Source organism: Chiloscyllium plagiosum, chromosome 6, assembly GCF_004010195.1.
Source record: "Chiloscyllium plagiosum isolate BGI_BamShark_2017 chromosome 6, ASM401019v2, whole genome shotgun sequence".
Lineage (NCBI taxonomy): Eukaryota > Metazoa > Chordata > Chondrichthyes > Orectolobiformes > Hemiscylliidae > Chiloscyllium > Chiloscyllium plagiosum.
This window is the reverse complement of record NC_057715.1, coordinates 74,043,257-74,053,155: the sequence shown is the minus strand read 5'-3', so window position 1 is coordinate 74,053,155 and position 9,899 is coordinate 74,043,257. Positions and strand designations below refer to the sequence as shown.

At 44.1% G+C, this 9,899-nt stretch overlaps 1 non-coding gene across 1 annotated transcript; it reads left to right on the top strand.

Annotated features, from left to right (window-relative positions):
* Window positions 1-1,547: 1,547 nt before the first annotated feature.
* On the top strand, window positions 1,548-1,654 carry LOC122551200. Its single transcript, XR_006312052.1, has one exon. It is a non-coding gene; the product is annotated as a U6 spliceosomal RNA (small nuclear RNA).
* Window positions 1,655-9,899: the final 8,245 nt, after the last annotated feature.

Below are 9,899 nucleotides of genomic sequence, written 5' to 3'. Positions count from 1 at the left end.
ATTCACTAGATTGATCCCAGACTTGAGAGATTTATCGTATGATGAGAGATTGAATTGTTTAGGCCTAAACTCTCTGGAATTTAGAAGAATGAGGGGAGATCAAATTGAGGCTTTCAAGATTATAAAAGGTGTGGATAAAATAGATGTGGAGTGGATGCTTCCCCTTGTGGAGCAGTTTAGGATGAGAGGTGGAGTTGAGGAGAACCTACTTTTCCCAAAAGGTTGTGAATTTGTGGAATTTGCTAGTCCAAAGTGTGGTGCATGCTGGGACAGTGAGTAAATTTGAGGAGGAATTAGACATACTTTTAATTGGTAATGGGATGAAGGGTTATGGGGAGAAGGCAGGAAAATGGGGGTGAAGAACATATCCGGCATGATTGAATGGTGGAGCAGACTCAATAGGCCAAATGGCCTAATTCTGTTCCTGTATCTTATGAACTTAGTCACAGAGGTTTATAACACAGAAAAAGGCTCTTTGGCATTGTGTGCACACCAGTCAGAAACAACCACTGAACTATTCTAATCCCATATTTCAGCACTTGCCCCACAGCATCATATGCCATAGCATCACAAGTTTACATTTAAATACTTTAATATTAATGAGGGTTTCTGCATCTACTACCCTAATGGGCAGCAATTTCCAGATTCCCACCCACCTCTGGGTGTAAAGGTTTTCTGCTCACATTCTATCTAAATGTCCTGTCCCTTGTCTATGCTCCTCTTAATTTTATACATCTCAGTCATGCACCCCCTCAATCCCCTCTTCTCCAATGAAAACAACCCCAGTCTGTCCAATCTCTCTTCACAACTAAAAGTCTCCACCCCAGGCAACATTCTGGTAGATCACCTCTGCACCCACACCAGTGCAGTCACAACCCTCCCAATATTGTGGATTCCAGAACTGCACACAGTACTCTAGATGTGGCCTAACCAACATGTTAAACCTCCCTGGTCTTAAACATCGTGCCTTGGTAAATAAAGGTAAGGGTTCTTATGGGAGAAAAATAAATCACTCTGCCTGCCCACTACTTGTTCACAGAAACCCTGTCAGTTCTTAGCTAAAAACAGAGCATACCCATAATACCTCAACTTGACCACAACCAGTTCAGAAACTAAACAGCAAAACATTGCTTAAACAGCTTCCAGACTGAAGGAGTACACTCCTTAGATGATCTGATAACGGGCTTCCTGCCTCACAATAGCATCAATGCTCCTGCATCCCCGAGGGCATCCCTAGTCTCCTCAGGTACTGAAGCCCCACAAAGCTGACCTAGACTGAGTGGCACCTAGATACCTGACAAGAATGTCCATCAACCTGCAGACCCATTGAAACCAGGATATTGGACATTAGCACCTTCTCTAGCAGAGGAACAGAACCTCCTGTTACAATTATAACCTGATTGCTACTACCGGAGAACCGATTGTTTTCCATTGAATGTAATTTAATTCATTTTGTCTTGTAATTAACACTACACTACAGCAACACCATAAAAACTATCTGTATCTGCAGCTCCGGGAGGAGAATCCTTGACTTTACTGTGCAGAGCGTCCACTCTGTACCAGCACATATACTAAAATTGGAACGATACAGAGAAGATTAGCATGGCCCCTGCGCAAGGATGACACGCAAATTTGTGAAGCGTTCCATATTTTTTTCGAAACTGCAAGCAGGAAGGCCACCCAACCAAGGAATGTAAAGAGGCCAAGAACTGTAATCTGTGCGGAGAGGCGGGCCACATGTACAAATACTGCCCAAGACGAGGGGCCGCCACCTACGCACAGATAGCTGGAGGTGGCAACACAAGCCGTGGACCGCATAAGACCACCAACAAGGTACCACAAAACAGCATGGGAATGGTGTCTGGGGGCAACCAGAAGGAAGGGCAGGCTGTAGCGGAGCAGACGACAGACAGCGGGGAGGTACAGCAGCCGATCCAAGCTCCTTCCAGACAGACGGAGGAAATGGAAAAGGAGGGAACAAAGGAGGCAGAGGACTCAATTACTTTCAAAATCAGGAAGAGGAAACCTTGCCAGTCCTCCAAAGCCACCCAGCAAAGGGGGAAGCGACACCTACACGATGACGATACAGGCAACTCTTCCGATGGTGAGGACGGGCGCAAGGAGGGACGTCACCAGAGGAAGGGACAGAGCGCCGTGGGGAGAAAAGGAGGGCAGCACCGCCCAAACAGGAAAAGACGATCCCTCTGAGGGGATGGGTAAAGACCTCCCCCTAACCGGTGAGAACCACGAGGTACCCAGAGGCCCACAGCTCCCGGTAACTGGGAGCAGCGGTCCTGTGACAGCCCCGCTGTCAGATGGAGAACTGGACTGTGCGGACCCTGGGCCCGACCCGAAGACACCAGAGCAGGGCAATGGCCCCAGTGTGGAGCCGGACAGCTACCTCAGCCCTGGGAGGGTCCAGCAGTTTGCCATCACCACGGGAATGCACACAGCTACCCCAGAGAGGCAAGACCAGCTGCAAATGGACACTGTTAACCTCTTAAATTGTTAAAATGGGGATAAAAATTGCCAGCATCAATGTGCGTAGCATCAAATCGGCTACGCGATGTGTTTCTACAATGGCCTTCCTGGCCACCGTTAAAGCCGATGTCCTGTTTCTGCAAGAGTGCGGGATACCACACCTCAGCAGCTATAGGAGATGGACGAGCTTGTGGGCCCATGGGCCGTCAGTTTGGTCGGGAGCCAACGATAGCCGCGCCTCCGGCCTGGGTATCCTGTTGCGAGTAGGCAACTTCACCATCTCTGAGGTTAAGGAGGTGGTGGGCGGGCACCTCCTCGTTGCCGATGTCATGCTCCCTGAGACTGATTAATGTGTACGCCCCAGTGGGTAAGAGTGAACGGTTGGCTGTCCTGCAGCAGCTTCCACTGTTGCTGGCTACGTCTAGGCCAGTCATTCTGGCCGGAGACTTCAACTGTATCATTGATGCAGATGGACGATCCGGCGAGGGGGGACAGTAAACCGGACACCACGTCCAGAGCCCTGATGGACACGGTCAAAGACGCTAAGCTGCACAACATCTTCACCACCCCTGCTGACAGAGTGCAGCGTAGATACACCTGGTCACGGGCAGACGGGTCTATCCGCTCAAGGATAGATTAACTGCTTGTGTCCTGAATGCTCTTGGTCAGATCCACCAACGTCAAGCCAGTGTTCTTCTCTGACTACTGCCTCCTGCTGGCCAACTGTCACCTACAGGATGAGCAGCGAGCTGCTAAGGGAATGTGGAAGCTGAACACAAAGTTGTTGACCCCGGGAAACATTGAGGAGCTCAAGAGGGATTACGCAGGTTGGAGAACCGTGAAGCCCCTCTGAGTCCCCAGCGGACTGGTGGGAAATAGTAAAAGGGAACATCAAGAGGTTCTTCATCCTCAAAAGTGTTCATGAGGTGAGAGAGAGGCGGGGAAAACTGTCCCAGCTCCAGGAAAGTATGCAGAACCTGCTCCTGCTGCAGACGATGGGGACGATGTCACGGAGTACCTCAAGGAGGTGAAGGGCCAGCAAGCCTCGCTCTTTGCCTCGGAGGCCTCCAAAATAATCTTCCGGTCCAGGGTCCGCTCGGTTGAGCAGGACGAGACGTGGTCACCTTTCTTCTTCCAGAAGGTGCACAAAGAGAGCTCCATGCTCAGCAGCCTGAAGGAAGAAGATGGCTCGATAACGTCATCTCAGGCTGATGTCATGAGGATCAGCAAATCCTTCTATGCCAGTCTGTATGGTGTGAATTCAATCGACAGCGCAGCCTCCCAGTTGTTCCTGTCCTCTATCATGGAGGTCTTAGATGACAGAACACGGGAGAGGCTAGACCAGCCACTATCTCTGGACGAGCTGACCAAGGCCCTCGAGTCCTTCAAAAAGAATAAAACTCCTGGAAGCATCGGCTTACCAGTCGAGCTCTATTCTGCTCTGTGGGACTTGATTGGCCAGGACCTGCTGGAGGTGTATGTCAGTATGCTTCGGGCAGGTACCATGAGTGAATCCATGAGGAAAGGCATCATCACCCTCATCTACAAGCGGAAGGAGGAGAGGGAGTAAATCAGAAATTGGAGACCAATCTCACTGTTGAATGCGGATTACAAAATTCTGTCAAAGGTTATTGCCAACCAGGTCAGGTCTGCTCTGGGATTGGTGATCCACCCTGACCAAACCTGTGCTGTACTGGGCAGGAAGATCGCTGAGAGTCTCACACTCCTCAGGGATACGATAACCTACGTGCAGGACAAGGGGCTGCACACCTGCCTCATCAGCCTGGACCAGAGAAAGCCTTTGACAGGATATCACACAGATATATGAGAGATGTTCTCTACAAAATGGGCTTTGGAGAGGGAATCTGCAATTGGATCAGACTGCTCTACACCAACATTGTCAGTGCAGTCTCAATCAATGGGTGGGAATCAGATAGCTTCCCAGTCAGATCTGGAGTCAGGCCGGGCTGCCCTCTCTATCCTGCCTCGTTTGTGTACTGCATAGAGCCATTTGCCAAGTCCATCAGGAAGGATGCGAGCCTGAGAGGGGTGACTATTCCTGGCAGCAGGGGCCTGCAGGTTAAGGCCTCACTGTACATGGATGACATCGCCTTTTTCTGCTCGGATCCTCTGTCCGTGCACAGACTCGCGTGCATATGTGTCCAGATCGAACAGGCCTCGGGGGGCCAAGGTAAACCGAGGCAAGAGCGAGGCTATGCTCTTCGGGAACAGTCCTTGATCCCCTTCACCGTCAGGACCGACCACCTGAAGGTGCTGGGTATTTGGTTCGGGGGGGCTGGGCGTGCGACAAGTCTTGGGAGGAGCGTATCAGCAACGTGAGGCAGAAACTGGGCAGATGGAAGCTACGGTTGCTCTCCACCACGGGAAAAAACCTGGTCATCAGGTGTGAGGCACTGTCATTGCTGTGAAACATAGCACAGGTCTGGCATATTCCCAGAACCTGTGCCACTGCAGTCACCCGGGCCATCTTCCAATTTATATGGAGATTAAAGATGGACTGGGTCCGAAGGGACTCGATGTATAAAGATCTGGGCAACAGGGGAAAAAATACACCCAATGTCACCCTCACCCTGATGGCCACCTTTGTGTGTGGCTGCATCAAGCTGTGCGCGGATCCCCGGTACACAAACACCAAGTGTCACTACGTACTGAGGTTCTACCTGTCCTCGGTGTTGCGAAGGATGGGCCTGGCCTCGCTGCCGCTGAACGCTCCGAGTAGTCGGACCGTTCTGTATCACCTGTCCTTCGTGGAGAAGTTTATGAAGAAAAACACCTTTGACCACAAGTCCATCTGGAAGTGTCCTTGAGACCCTTCGGGAAAAGGAGAGGGTGGATCCTGTTGAGCGGTTCCCTGAGCAGACTGTCAAAGCCATTGCAGAAGAAGTCTGGAGAGGAATGCAGTGGTGTTTGTCGAGGTTTGTCCCAACAGCTCCGTGAAGCGGGACTCCATGCTCTACGGTCTGTTCCCCGGGACGCACACCGAGTTGAACATCAATTGTGCTTGGAGATCATCAACTCGGTGAAGGACGCTCTCTGGGCGGTCCGAAACCTGTTGATCTTCCAGCTGAAGGAGTTGACCCCGACTGAGTGTTGCAGATTGGCACATTCCAAGGTCCAGGACCAAGTACTGCTGCCAAGGCGCAGTGGGGTAAGACCACTGTGTAACATCTGCCTGCCTAAGAAGAACAGGGGGCCCACACAGTCATTTGGGCTCTGCTGACACCTCAGCTAAATATATGGATATATGATTGATAAATGTACAGATCTATATCTACAAATGATAAATTCTGATCTCTGTAAGCAAAGAATTTGAATGTTTACATATGTATGGCATGGCCAACTGTACAGACCATCAAAATAATTTATGAATAAAGTATATTTTTGAAATAAAAAAAAGTACCATTCCTGTCAATTTCTCTTTCCCAGATGAGAAATAAACTACTGTTTGTCAATTTCACAAAGTCTGTATGTGGCCTCTATTTGTAATTGGACAATTCTCCGACAGTTCTCCCAGGAAAGCTTTTCCTCACATTCCATCTAAACCTACTGTTCCTCACTTTAAATCTACATTCCTTGGTCATTGAACCCTCCATCAAAGGAAAAAGTTTCTTCTTTTCTACCAAAGAGAAAGATGGATCGCCAAAATTTGAGTAGGTAGATCATGACAAAGTAGCTTTTGAGGGAGCATCAGGCCAAGTTGTTTAAGAATTGCAATCCTTTATGAAATTTTAATGAGATTTAGTGACTCACATCATTGCTAAAGTCTCTGAGGGTGGAGGAGGGAATTTGCGGAGAAATCCATGTGATCTGTTTGATCACATTGCTACTTGATATATTTTGTGGGGCGTTTAACCATTGTTTGTCTGTTCCCCATATTTACCTTGTGTTAAGTTTAGGATGTTAGAATACAAGTCATATCAACTTCCGTGCAGTGTAAACATTTTTCTGCCAATAACCTTCATATGAGTAAGTTTTATTTGTAATAAACCAGTCATTGTTTGTTGATAAAAGAAACCTGGCTGAACAATTTCCAATACAAGATAGAAGTCTTCAGCCTGTACAGCTGGCCATATCATCACCCAGATTACATTTAAAATTAGTTAAATAGAGTGGGACTAGAAAGCAACTGGTGCACCTCTCCAACCTGAGTTGTAAAAGAACCACCTACAGTAGAATCCATCTTTTTTCAACAGGTGAAGTGGCAAATTAGGTATAATTTTGATGTCTTCCACCAAAGAAGGGTTATACAATTATACTTAATATTTGTGATGGCCTGAAAAGAATGCTATCCTATTTTGTCAAGGAGGAAAAAAAAGTCAAAATCAAAACTAAATAACTTAGATACTGGATACCTTGATATGTCAGTCAGAAATTTAAACAACAAAATTAAAATACAAGGAAATAAGTAACAAAATTCTAATATAAATTAAGTGGTTCCAGTAGCAAGATTATGCTTTGCAAAAGTGCAAAATTGATGATTGCATCGACACGAATATTTGTTGTATTGCCATATATTATGTTTAAAATAAATTTCACATCATTCCAGTTGACAACACTGGATACTAAAACCATCACAATGCATTCTGTCAGCAAAAGATGTTCGAAGTCTGAACAAGGATTCTGTCCAAATGCTTTACTTGCATGTCTCCAGAACAAGTATAGCATTTCAGAACAATTCTCACATTTTGTTTAGTAGTTTACTTTTCCCTAGTCCTTCAGTTTATGACTACCTCATAGCACACTGAAACGTTGATGCAAATCAACTCAGAAAAATTTAAATTTCTATGAGACACTTAAACAGGCATTAACGTAACAATTTATACCATTCAAGCGAGGGGATTTAAAAAAAATGCACCTTGTTTCAGATGAGTAAATACAAAGAAAATTTGAATTTAGAAAAGTTGTCTAACAATTCAGGTTTTTAAGAATTGTGCAGGATAATTACAACTTTACAATTTATTTATTAAAACTCAAATGTATTTTTCACAAGAAATAAACCTCTTTGGATGGGGAAGGAGGTATACAAGATTAAAAAAAACCTCTTTGGATGGGGAAGGAGGTATACAAGATTAAAAATCTGTCTTTACTGCCAAATTCTATATTTACTATCCATATTTCATGTCAGCTTATTGATAATTTTAATTGCACAAATAAAACAAAGGTACAACACAAATTTAACTTAAAATGTCTTTCATTTTAATAATTTTATACTCCTAGTTTACATACCCACATTTCCTATTGCATTGTCTTTATTTCTGTATCAACTGATTCACATTCATTTAATCTTATAACAGGATTTTTTTGTAATCCTGCGAAAAACCTATTAACCTCTGATATTTTGTCATTATTATACTGCAATACTAGCTTGACACGAGCCCCTATTTTAAATGATACAAACCAACATCATATATATATCATGGGGATGAAAAGAAGGCAGAGGACTGGATATGAAAACATAGTTTAGGAGCAGTACATTGAGAAGGGTAATACAGGTGTAGAAAAGGCCTAACATATATTTCCTTGAGAACATGAGAGATTCATGACAATGATATAAAATTACAGAACAGAATCAGATGGCAATAAGTGAAAGAATAATTTAGTTATTAATACTAGAAAGGAGTGAAAGAACGAACAATTTTGAAGGCATTTTTTTCACACAAAGGATTCTTAGAATTTGGAATATGTTACTGCAAGTGCATACTGCAATTGATTCAAATATAATATTATTCAAGCTTGCTTTCAAATATTAAAAAGAACAGGAAGTTTAGAGAAGATAAGCCCAGCATGAATTAGTACCTGATGCATAATGGGCAAAACAGGTATGACTCCATTTGCACATTCCTATGATTATGTATACCTACAGTTAAGTGCACTATTTTCCTCATGCTGAAATAGCAATTAAAATTTTATACCCCATAAAGAGGTAATACTTTTACTCATTTTCATATTGTTGCTGTAAATTTGTCAATCAACAAGAACTTTTAAAAATTAAAACCAATGTATACAATTCTTAGAAAGAGAATTTCACCATCAGGAATACTTAGCTGATGAATCAGAGTTTTCAAGGTTCGACACTAATGATTACAATCTGCAATTCTTATTTCACCCTGATCATTGCTCCTGAAAGGGACAGCTGGAAAGAATCAACACAGTGTTTTCAAGAGTGAACACATCCAAAAGAGTTCCCAGTGTTGAAGCATGCATGTGGTTGGTGTAGTGGTATCAAATCTGGATTAGTGGTGCTGGAAGAGCACAGCAGTGATTGAAGGGCTTTTGCCCGAAACGTCGATTTCGAAGCTCCTTGGATGCTGCCTGAATTGCTGTGCTCTTTCAGCACCACTAATCCAGAATCTGGTTTCCAGCATCTGCAGTCATTGTTTTTACCCCGTAGTGGTATCAATGACATCCTTCCAGTCCTGCGACTTTTAATGAAGGTTGGGGAACAGGAGTAGAATAAAGCTTCCCATGGAACTGTTGTCCCCACACAGAAAAACGAGTCAGAGCAGCTCTTCTGGTCTGGAAATGGACAGAGCTTACTATTAAACCTCTTATAGCTCACTGGAGAAACAGACCACAATTCAACATTTGGTCATTTTCTCGAGAAATATTATCAATATACACTCCTTAACCCCAAACCCACCACCAGTGTCCATGTTTCTTTATACTCTTTTGAGCGTGAACTAATAATAACCGATTAACCATCCCTTAAAGGGGCACTGTCAGAATATGGAAAGGAATCTGAAATTACAAAGTAATTATTCAGAGTGATAATGCACTCTAATGGTTGTGTATGGTCTCAAGCATACCAGTGGAAACTGTGCTCCCTCTCCAAGATGCAACTACAAGAGAGGTAAAGATAGGCATCCTCATCAAACAATCCCAATATCCCTTAAATGTTCCTTTAAGAGTCAATAAACAAATTAAACAAAAATAATTTGTGTCAGACACCCTTGTAAGGGGCATTAGAACCAAGATCAAATTGTGAAACTGCAGGTTTATATTAAAATTTGTTTTGGGGATTGGGACAGAGATAATGCAAACTCTACAATGCTCACTCATTATTAAAAGTCTCAATCCTACCAGAGGTTACCTGGGTCTTGAAGTAACTAGGAAAGGGGCAGGAAGTTGGGTTGAACAATCCCAGTGTCTCTTTATACTCTTTTGAGTAGGACAATTAAACAAGTACACTATTGAAGTGTCTCTTTATATCTGCATAAGTCATTATGCAATGAGTGCCCTTCATGATCCCCACCTGCACACACAAAGATAATTTATACAGCTAATACCCACATATTTTGTACGAAAATGGTACCTGAAAATACCTGTATAGTTCCACTGGTAGTTTCAGGTTTCGTGCTCTAACAATATTAAGTTTTCATGATGGACGGAAGTTATTG